The sequence below is a fragment of the Castor canadensis genome, chromosome X (genome assembly GCF_047511655.1).
Source record: "Castor canadensis chromosome X, mCasCan1.hap1v2, whole genome shotgun sequence".
In the NCBI taxonomy this organism is placed as follows: domain Eukaryota; kingdom Metazoa; phylum Chordata; class Mammalia; order Rodentia; family Castoridae; genus Castor; species Castor canadensis.
In genome coordinates, this window is record NC_133405.1 from 137499671 (window position 1) to 137511916 (window position 12246).

Sequence of the window (12246 nt, forward strand, 5' to 3'; positions counted from 1 at the left end):
AAGCATCTGTTTGGTTACATCTTTTTCTTATTAAACTCTGTTAAGTGTGGCACTGAACAGCAATAAAATTCTCATTGCTAAAAAGGAATGGATACACAGGCACCAGTGGCTCATGCTTGTAATTCTAGCTACTTGGGGGGCTGAGATCAGTAGGATCATGTTTCTGGGCAAGCCCACACAAATAGTTTGGGAGACCTCATCTCCAAAATGACCAGAGCAAAATAGACTAGAGCTGTGGCTCATTCAGTAGAGTGTCTACTTTGCAAGCATGAAGCCCGAGTTCAAACCCCAGTCATGCCCAAAAATTAAAAAGGCATGAATATAGCTTATGAAATTGAGGCAGCGGTGGACTGGGGATGTCAGTGGAAGAATGTGTGATGTATATGCTTAGCATGCACGAGGCCCTGGTTTCAATGTCCAAAAAGAAAAAGAGTAACAGTGAAGCATAAAGATGGATTGCTTTATGTGTAATATGCACATAAAGCCACTGTGCCAGTGAGGTTGGGTGAGCAGGAGGCTACTTACATGTACTAAAGATGATATGCTACATAAAAACAATCCTGGAATGTAAGGTGACAATAGAGGGATCCTGAAGACAAAAAAGGGCCTGTGAGAACAGAAGAGGAGGCCATCCAGCATTGGAAGCAAGTAATATGTTTTATGGAATAATGTGGCTTGTAAAGAAGTATAGGAGTTCACCCTGGCTGAAGAAAGAAGGGCAAATAATATTATTGCATTCAGGGGAGAGCACATACAGGAGGAATAGGGAAAGGCAGGAAACCCAAAACTTGAAAGTATTTGATGTGTCCACTGTAGAGGAGCTAATATAGCAACCTTAAAACGACAGAGGTCAATATGGGAAGGTGACCGGAAAGTAGTGAAGAGGTCAGGTAGAGATGAATCAATTTGGGTAGTAATATACTTGTGCATGGAAGCAATGCTAGGATTCTCTCTGTATAGCTATCCTTATCTCAAACTAGCAAAAATGCTATGTCTTTCTTATTATTGCTTATGTCTTCTCTTCAACAAAATTGGAGAAGAGGGTAGAACAGGTTCTGCCTAGAAGCAAGGGGATTGGAGGGGAGAGATGGTCCAAACAATGTATGCACATATGAATAAATGAATAAACAATAAAAAAGGAAAAAAGTCAATATGTGGAAAACTGAAAAGAAAGAAAGAAGGGCAAAGATATTTAGAAGAAGAGGCCATGTTGACCTAAAGTTCATTTATTTGAATCATCTTCTAGAATCACAGTAGCAAAGAATAGGAAATAAGGTAAGGGCATGTCCTAGAAACAAAAATAGGGCTTGTCTAAGGAATTGGTAATTTGGCAGTTGAAAGACACTGACAATTTCTGAATGTGGAAGAAAGAAAGTATCAGAACTGTGTTTCAGGAAGACAAATCTGAATTCAACCAATGGGAACAAGAAAAGACTTAAGGAACCAGTTTTAGAGATGATTATCATCCTGTGAAGGGATTAGAGAGCTCTGAATTAAAGTTATGGTGGAGTAAAGAAAAATCATCGAATTTTCTTTTCCAGTAATACTGCTTGGATCATTCAAACCAATTTTCCCCTCGGCTGAAAAAATATTAAACAAAAATGTGGCTAAAAAATCTTTTTAAAGATGTCCTTAAAGGAGTCAAGGGTTTCAAAGGCTCTGGACAATTTTAAGACCAGCACTTTTGAAGAAAAAGCAAACCCAAAAGAAGTTATATACATACTGAAACTTTCAAGCTGCTTTGTTCAGAGAAAGCTGAACAAAGTAGTACAAGTGTGTACTAGGACTGGGCCAGTGCCTTTTCCCTGATAAGGAAACAGATGTCTGGGTACAATAGTTCACCAAGGTCAGTTGGACAGGAGACACTCCTAAATTTAGGCAGGAGCATCTCATCAATGTCTTGGCAAACTAGAACTCAGCCACCACTAATCCACTCCCCATCCCTAACCTCAATGCTGCAGAAAAGACTGCTTTGACCCTGAGCAGAAGAGAATGGGAAGCAAATGATTATAAAAACCAACCACAAGTCCTTGAGACAGTATATTCTAGACAGGATAGATACAGTTTTGTACATATTAAATATGGGAACTGAAAAAAACTCATTTGGGAGCTTTGGAGAAAGGTCAGCATTGAGGATTACCATTTGGGATGTGATGTCAGGGAGTGGTGTGAGGTGTTCAGGAGGAAAGGAATAGACCTAAGATGTGATAATTGATGCAAAGGAGGAGTGTAAGGAGACAAGGTGTCTCAGGTTCTTGCAAGGCTAAGCTCAACCCAGGGATTCAAGGAAAAGAGATGTCTTAAGAAAGCATTCTCAAAAGAAACAATTAACAGATAGAGGGAGGCGGGGAAAGGGGAGATGACAAATTACCGAAACATGGGTGGGATATATCATGAGAAGTCACACTGTAGCAGCTGAAGCTCAGGAACACAGCAGATGCTTATGAGATCCAATAGCGTCAATGAGATCAACATTGTCCTCTTATGCAATAAGGGAGGTAGCAGGAAAATCACAGAAGTTCATGAAATGATCCTGAAGTAGAAGTGGTCAAATCCTCAGAAATGCCAAGGATGTCAGAAATTCATCAGTGACCTCAATGCGAGAAGTTTCAGGAACTGGTTGGAGAAGAAAGTAAGTTTTAAAGGTAGAAAACTGAAAGAGTAAGAATTAGATCCAGTAGGGAAAATCTCTCAGTTGGGGTGTATTACGGCTTGAATATGGTTTGTCTCCTTTGAAACTCATGTTGGAATTTACTCCTCACTGAGGCATGAAGAAGATGGAAACTTAATTTGAGTACGGTGTTTGGAGGTAGAGCTATGGAAAGTGATTAGGATTAGATAAATTCTTCAGGGCAGAATCTCCATGATTGAATTTTGGTAGCTTTAGAAGAAGAGAGACAGATGCTGACAAGGGCATGTGGAAAAAGGGACTTATGTACTGTTGGTGTTAGTGTAGCCACTATGGAAATTAGTATGGAGGTTCCTGAAAATAATAAAAATACAATTGACATTTGACCCTGCTGTAATGCTCTTGGGCATATACCTAAGGGAATGCAAAACAGCATACAATAGTGATACCTGCACACCCATATTTATTGCAGCACTAGTCATACTACCCAAACTTTGAAATCAACCTAGATGTCCATAAATAAATGTGATATTTATTTATATATGTATATAGGTACATATATATCACATATGCATATAAACATACACAATGGAGTATTATTCAGCCAAAAAGAAGAATGAAATTATGTCATTTGGAGAAAAATGAATGGAACTGGAGATCATAATGTTAAAATAATCCAGCTTCAAAAAGACAAATACCACGTTTTCTCTCATATGCAAAATCTAGATTTTTTTTTAAAGCTACGTCATACTTTCAAGTCCATTTTACCCAATCATTCCAGAGGATGGAGCAGGAAGCCACCACAGTTGACTTACAGCAGTTCTGGAACCTGACATACAGGCCATAGGTAGGAGCTATGAAGCAGAGAGCACTCTTGTGAGCTTGCTGCAGCATACACAGGGGATACTGATCTGGGAAGCAGCAACCCAATGGCTGCTTGAAATCCTGCACTCAATTCCAGGTGTTTCCCAGAGGGAGGGAGACCATACCTCTTTGTAAAACTCCAAATTGTCTTCATGGATGATTTCCAGCATGTAGCTCCCCTCCTCCAGCACCCAACTCATGGAAAACTCTCCCATCTTTCACAGTTGGGAGTAGGAATGCACATCAGAGTCCAGTGAACAACAGGACAAACTTTTGCCAAGCCATGCTTTTGTGTTCTGCTCATAAACTGGAACTCTACATGTGGTGATGAAGTAATGAACAATATGGGGCTTTTGATGGCAGAATGTGGATGTCCGATAAGGTCAATCTTGTTCACATTCCTTCCTTTCATCAAAAGCCATGGGAGACATTTTTCTCATGCTTGTATCTCAAGAGAGACTCTTAAAGTCAGTCTCAATAGTTTTATGCACCTGTTAACCCCAGCACTCAGGAGGCTGAGGCAAGATAGCTGTAGAGGGAGGGAGGGAGGGAGGGAGAGAGAGAGAGAGAGAGAGAGAGAGAGAAGGAGAATGAATGAGAATCTGTGCTCCCAAGTGCAATAACTGTGTGGGGCTAGTTCTACCTGGATTTCTTTGGATTTCATCATCATTCTTCTTTGGTCCTGCCCTCTTTGTGTATTAATCAGTTTTGCCATCATTATGGAATGTAAGCAAATAAAAGCAGATAAAGTATAGTTAAAGGTATAAGTGGGTGAAAATCAGCAAGAGGAAAGAAAATGTCATTGTCATCAAAAGAGTGATTATCGTAGAGGTCTTTTTAATCACTTCACTGTCGCATCTTCCTTCAGGGCAGTGAGATCCTTTGGAACAAATGACAGAATAATTCTTTCATCTTGTAAATAGCCAGGAGCACCTGTTCTAAGCCAGGTTGTGGACTGTGGGTGGAGAATATAGATATGGACACCACAAGGAAAGGCAGCCTTTCAACTGTGAATGTGGCAAGTAACTGCTCTTCAAAGCAGCCTCTCATCCCCCCTGCCACTCTACCATCACCAATGCACCTTGGAGCCTCTTCTTAAGTCCCTCTCTCTTTACCTACCACCCTCAGGCACCATCCTCAGGCACAGTGATCACTCTCTCACATACACTCCTGCCCCAGGGACTTCACACACCTCTTTTACTATCTCTAAACCTCTTTTCTGGAATTTCTCATGACTCACTTCTACACTTTATTGACCTCTTGCTTCAGTTGTAGCCTCATCCTCAGACACTTTTGGATCACCCTTTCTAAAACACTCTGCCACATATCCTCCTGATTAGTTGTTCGTCCTAGTGCTTCCCACTACATGGATGGAGTTTTATATAACTACTTGTGATTTTTCCTTTTCTGCCACCAGCATGGAGTATCTTGGTAGACAGGAAATTTTTCTCTCTTAGTGGTCATAGTAACTCAAATGCCTCAAACAACAGTGGCACTTACAAGGTGCTCAATAAATATGGCAAATGGATAGATGTACATAGGTATGTACTTTGACATTGTCAGACATAGCATTAATACATTGTTACAGTAATTAAGACTGGTCACTGTGAAGAAGGGCAGAAATAAGCACAGTTTTTAAAGAAGACAAGGACAATGCTACAATGTTCCTCTCATATAGAGAAAATGCCACAGTGAACTGTGGGGACAACACACCCAGACCCTCCTCCTTGCTGGATGAAGGTGAGTCTGTAAGAACGAAGATCTGTGGAAGTCAGGCCCAGTATGATGTCCAGGAAGAGAAGGAATAGAGTCTAGAGAATGGGAGAAAGGAGTAGTAATGTAGCTGTGGACCTACAGCTAGGCCATGAGGAGAGTTTGGAGGCCACAAGGATGAGAGAAGACCTTTTGGTCACAGTGACTAGGCACCATCTGGGAAGACATCTAAAAAACACTTCCGTTTCCGGAAGAGCACTGATGCTGAGGGGCTGGTGGTACTTCCAAAAGACTGATTCTCAGAGTCAGGACTGTTTCTGACACATCCTAGGCCCAAGGGAACTTTTGTGGGATTTCTGTGGTTCTTTTCAACAAGACTTGGCTGGTGTCACGTGGTGGCTTGTGATCAAGTCCTGGGCGGAGGATGCTCCATCATAACTTCACACTTCAGGACATGCTGTGGGTGGCTCCAAAAATCCCTGGTCTTTTATCCCTGTTCTGGGGCTGCAAGAAGGAGAATATGAATGCAGGACAACCTCCTTGAAACAAACACCGCAGTCATGGAGTTTCCTATGCCCAGTCCTGAATTGGACAGGAGCTGGCGGATGGTGAGCTTTGCAGGGAGCCTGAGTAGCTGTGCATTTTCTCTTCTGGTCTTAGAGGTCCCAAGGAGAGCAAATATGCTGATGGAGTAAGTCTCCAATATTACAGTTTAATAAGGCTGTTGGGGGTGGTGACTAACACCCTACTGGTGCAAAGTCTATCAACATCTAACAGGACAAGCAAGTACCAGTGACCTTGTGCTACCAATGGGCCAGTCCCCTATTTACTGCTCCTCTCTAATGAGCCTTGAAATACCAAGAAGATCCTTGGGAGCCTCTCAGCCCCTCATAGATCCATGGCATGGATGTACATTTTATATCTTCTGTGCTTTCATTTCTCAGTACTGATAACCCAAAGAGCAGACCCCATGCCTGAGCCCCAGAAAATGTGTAGTACCTGTTCCCAACTCCACTCCAAGGTGTTCAATTTGACCTGAGCAGCGCAGCAGAGTACAAAGCCCTGAGGTAGTTCTCCCCCACACTCTCTTGGAAATCACAACTCATGGGGGTACAATGTGTTACTTTCACGGGGAGGTAAAATGATCACTATGAAAGGAAAAGTTGATCTCCCAAGCCCAGGAGACACCACATAACTAGGGTTGACTGTGTGGGGCAGTAGTATAATGTGTAATTATTAGGCATTGTCTCAGAGCACTGCACAGGCTGCTGGAAAAAATCTGCATATGCATGGTGCTGGCTAAGGAACCTACAAATAAGTCGTTGGGGGACACAGTTGGTCTTTGGCTTAAGAGGAAATACATTTTTCAGATGATGGAGGAAAAAAAGAGACATTCACGCAAACACAATGTTTTTCAGGAGCAGGAAAAACAGAATGTCTTGAACGTTGGCTCTGAGCTCCCCAAATTCTCCTGTTTGAAGCACGGCTCACCCTGTGGCAGAGTGCTGACCCTCAGAGATAATACTGTGTAGCCAGGCTTGGTTGTGCACACCTGGGATCCAAGCATTCAGGAGGTTAAGGGAGGGGAATCAAGAGATCCAGGCCAGCCTAGAATACATAGTGAGACCCTCTCTGAAAAAACAAAAACAAATACATTTCTGCCTTCCTTGAAGTAGCTACCTTTGTCACTACAACATTCCCAATCTGTGTAAACAAACTTAACCAGTCAAAATCACCCCACTCTTTCTCCCTAATTTAGAGTTAACAGCGCTCTTATTAACTATGTGAAAAGAAGTTAACAAGGGTAGGGGTGGAAGAATATGGCTTTGAGTGTTTGCTCTGCTGAAAGAAGTGCCTTGGGATAATACCCACTTAGCTTTGGAGAACATTTTCGTTTTTTAAAAAACTCCTTATACCAACAGGCCTCTGTTGACATATTTGGTAAAAAAAAAATTCAAGCATACACACAGAATAGGATAAACAGCATCCATTTAGGTGTTTGGGTTTCTTTTCTTAAAACAAAGTAGAATAGAATTGTGGGAAAAAACAGGGATTTTGAGAGAAATAGGAAATTATGACAAAGAAAGGAATTTGTGAGAGAGAAAAGATTGTGATGAAGAATGGGGAACTCTGGGAAAAGAAAGGATGCTACGGAAATAAGGAATTCTGTCCTGGGAAGAATTTGGGAAGAGACAGGGAGAACGGAAATGTGGGAGGAAGCAAGTATGTAGAACCTTGTGTAAATTTCAGAGAGAACATAGAATTGTGGTGAAAAGGAGTTGTGGTAATACAAGACATTTTGGGAAACAAAAGAATTGTGGAAGATATCGAATACTGGGACTGAATAAAAAGGTGGGGAAATGAGTATTCTTGGGAGACTAGAAAGACAGAAGGTTTGGGGATAAAAAGAACTTATTGGAGAGAAGAAATGTGGAAGAAAAAAACTCAAAGAATTATAGGCGAGAGTAAAGATTTATGAGAGCAGAGAGTGAAGAGAGTGGAAGTGAATAGGGAGTTGTGTGAAAAGGAGTAATGGCCAGTGATACAGAAAATTGTGGGAGATTACTTGTGGGGGGCAGTCCTGTTTCATTCATACAAATGAAACAATTGTGAGACAGTATTATGGTGAAGAATGAAGAACTGTTGGAAAGAGGGGGAATTGTGGGAAAGAATGGAAAATTGTGAGAGGAGGAATTATAGTGGGGAATGGAGAACTGTAGGAGAAATGGAGTTACAGAAGAGACAACATGTGGTAGGAATAGACATAGAAGAAAATGAAAGTGTGTGTGTGAAAACAAATGGAGAGTAGAGAATTGTGGGGGAAATAAACAGATAATTTTTGGAGAGAGTGAGTTTGAGAGACATAGGATATTGTGAGACAGAACAGAAAAATATGGGGGAAGGCAGGGATTAAGGAAAAACCATAATTGTGGGTAAAATAAGAATTCTGGGAACAATAAAGGATGATGGGGGTTTAGGATAAATTATAGGAAAAACAGGGAATGTTAGGAGAAATGAAGAGTTATGTGAATGTAAAGACTTATGGGATAGGATGTGACTGTGGGAGATACAATGAGTTGTGGGAGATACCTGGTATTGTGGGTAGTACTGAAAATGTGGAAGAAACAAAGGATCATGGGAAATTATGATGTATTATAGAAAAAATTGAGACAGTGGGAAAAATGTGAAAATGGGAGCAAACAGAATGGTGGGAAGGGGATTGTGAGAGAAAGAACGAATTTTGGGAGTGAGTGTGGGTAGTAACTGGAATCCTAGGAGCATCAAAGGAGCATTATGGGTAAAATGGGGATTGTGGGAGAAATGAGGAATTATGGTCAAGAACAGTATTTTGGGACTGGTGGGGATTGTGAGAGAAACAATGAATTATGAAAGACACAAGTTATTGTGGGTAAAATTGGAATTGTGGGAACAAAAAGTGATGGTGAGGGATAATGAAGTATTTTGGGAAAAACAGCAATTGTGGGAGAAATGAGGAATTGTGGGAAAAGCAGGGATTGTGGGAAAAATAAGGAATTATGGGGGTTGATAGGAATTTTGGGTAAAAAGAGAATTGTGGGGGAAACAAAGTACCATGAGATATTATAAGTTTATGGGAAAAACTGTAATTGTGGAGTAACAAGGAATTTTGGGACAGAGCAGACGATTGTGGGGAAGATGGGAATTGTGTGAGAAATGAACAGAGCTTTAGCACCTCAGTCTTCTGTATAGTTTAGGCCAGATGTGGGAGCCTGGAAGTGTACCCTGGGAGGGAATCAGCCACAAGGCACTGTTTCAGTGATGCTTTACACTATTTTGTCAGCCAGGAACAAGGACCCAGTGGTACTCCAGCCTAGATTTCTACCACTCTAGGAGTGTGAGGCCTGCAGGCCACATACCACCAAGTTCTCCATAAAGTAGAGCTTATGCAGCCAGAGAAAGAGGTTGCAGCACAACCACCCATGACCCCAGAACCACTTTTTTTTTGCTCCTATTGTGAAATGTGGTTGGAGTACTTTGACTTACCTGAGACCAGACCTGCAGAGAATCAGCACACCTCAATCTGCCATTTTGTTGGCTAGAGGGTTTATTTGTCAAGATGTTCATGTGTAATTACACCAAAAAGTTGGAGTCGGCCACCTGTTAATTTCTTTGTGGGGCAGCAGGAGCCTTTCAGCTCTTTCTTATTTGGAGATATAACCAACAACTAAAAGCTAAAGCAATCAAATGAAAGAGTTCCTAATTACCTGAACAATCTAGATGAAAACATAAACACTGCAACCTGGTTTATTACATGATTGTTTATAAAGTAATGCTAACTGTACTAACATTTGGAAGATTCAAAAAAAAATCTAGCTGTAACTAGTGCTTGATTTCCATAGGAAAATAAAGTTTATGGTCACTAAATCTCTATTTACATGATTTAAGAACTTACCTATGGATAATGTTTTCCCACCATTTTCCATTATTGTCCATAATAAATCATACTTGATGATTCATTAAAAATAAAAGACATGGATTCTTACCTTGCTGCCCATGCTGGCTGGAAAATACTGAGCTCAAGCTATCGTCTGCTTCAGCCTCCCCAATAACTTCCTGAGAAAGGAGATAGGCACCTCCACACCCACTGTGTGCTTTGGATTCCATTCTAACCAGACCCCATCTCTCCCTAAGAAACCTTAAACCTGAACCTTACCTACCTGGGCTGCTACCCACTAGGATCATTAAATTCTGTGATCAGTCTTGTCTGCAGACACACTTCTTTACCCAGCAAAGGCCTATACTTCCAAGCCCTCCCACTTGACCTCAACTGGGTCCATCCTCCCCTCATTCCTCTCTGCCTTGATGGCCACATTCCTACTTCCAGTTCCCATCCTAAGCTCCATCCAGGCCATAATCATCCTGCTGGTCTCATTCCTGTCCTGGGAAACCCAAGGCACAGAGGGACCTGGGTTCCTCAAAACCCACCCAGGCTCCAAAGTTTAGCTCAAGTACATGGGCAGTGAGGTGAGGCAGGAGACACACAATCCTCATCTAATAATGACTTTCTTTGGGTTTCTCCCATTTCTACCCCCCCTCCACATACACACATACATGATTTCATGAACAGAGAGGGTTCAGTCAGGAAACATCATCTAGGTTGTTCCTGCCTCTCCAGCTTCACTCAATGCCTCCACACGATTCCAGCCCAAACCTTTCCCCAAGATGACTTATTTGGAAGTTCAATATATTCTACTTTCAGGAACACTCACTCATCCTAGATCAAGTGATGCTGGTCATATAAAACTGGAAGGGACATCAGGATCAGATTAAATTAGGATGTGTGACTTGGCTAGTTGCTAGATGCCACTTAAGATACTTAACAAGGCTCTCTGTGAGATTATTCAACTTGAGTGGAACTAAAGTATAATCTTAAGGGAGTGATGAATAAATCAAACTTCATCTCAACAGTTTTAGGGAGAAGCCTATCTTAGCCCATGGCTGTTTTTACTTGCACAGGAACCATGGATCAGGCTGAGTCAATAGAAAACCTTTTGGTAAGGAGTTTTAGTTGTCTACAGTCCCACAGTGATGCGACCAAGTGACCATGGAATGAAACCTTCAAAATCATGAGCCAAAATAAACCTTTCCTTCTTTAACTTGTTTTCTTGAGTATTTTGTCACAGCAACTGAAAGTGACTAGGATACTTTAGTCTACCCAAGATTCTTAAATCATCTCTGTGGTGAAAGTTGTAATCTTCTGCCAACTTGAATGTCCAATCTTTCCTTTGTTTTGGTTTGATTGTACTATATCAAGGAAATCTAGTTTTCAATGGCTAAAGAGGTGAAAATGCAGTGGTTTTTAATTAATTTTTGTCATCTCGGGATAGTCATCCATTAAAAAGAGATAGAAGGGGGCAGGGGGGGAGAAATGACCCAAGCCTTGTATGCACATATGAATTAAAAAAAAGAGATAGAAGAAGAACATTATTTATCTGCATTATACTAGTTTGGGTACTATATTTTTAAAGACTTCTTTGTTATGAAATAATGTGCACTTGATATTTTAAAATATTGAAAAAGTTAACATTTCTCCTTACAGACAAGTTAGAAAATGTAAAAATGTTTAGAGAATAATGACCCATGAGCTCTTAACCCAGAGATAACCACTGCTAACATCATAGCATTTTCCTTTATAAAAGTAATTTTCATTTTTTAATATAATGAAATCATTATGTTTATGCAATTTTGTAAAATCTTGTTATATTTAATGCACTTTAGTTAAATATATATAGGAAATATCTCATCAAAAGAGCCACAATAATTTCCTATTCATAACAGCTAAACTATGGAATCAGCCTAGGTGCCCATGAAGCAATGAGTGGATAAAGAAAATTTGGTATATAAACACAATGGAGTATTATTTAGTCATAGAGAAGAATGAAATTGTGTCATTTGCTGGGAAGTGGATGGAGACCATAATGTTAAGCAAAATAAGACACATTCAAAATGACATCTATCATATATTTTTCTCTCATATGTACACTCTAGATAACAAAGGCATGAAAGTATTTGTGGGGGAGAGGAGGTTAGCAGGAGCAGGATAAGAGAGGGTGTTTGTGGAGTATGATCCAAATCCATCGTATACATGTACGTAACTGTCATAATGAAACTCATTAATTTTACTAGTAATATATGATAATAAGAAAAAAAAAAGAAGAGAGAGAGAGCCACCAGGCAGGCACTTGGGCATATTTAGACTCCATGTCAGCATGTGATACCTGCACCAACTCTAGGCTCTACAATCAATCACCAGATTTGACCCCTCAACCTTGGACTAGAACCGTGAAGCCCACCCCAAAAGAGCCCCCCCTTTTTGACCTATCTATTGGTGGATAGAGGGGTAATAAAGTCCAAAAAAGCCTTTTTTAAATATAACTTACATCTTTGGTGTTGTGGTTTTAGCCACAGAACATGTACTAAATCAGGTTGTTTTGCATGAAATACAATGGTATAAAGATCTGTCTTTAGGCAATATTTTAGAAAGAATTGTTCTCCACACA

The 12246-nt window shown here is 40.6% G+C and overlaps 1 pseudogene; it reads left to right on the forward strand.

The window, feature by feature from the left end:
- Nucleotides 1-5154: 5154 nt before the first annotated feature.
- On the forward strand, nt 5155-9434 carry LOC141419512 (mitochondrial pyruvate carrier 2 pseudogene; annotated as a pseudogene).
- Nucleotides 9435-12246: the final 2812 nt, after the last annotated feature.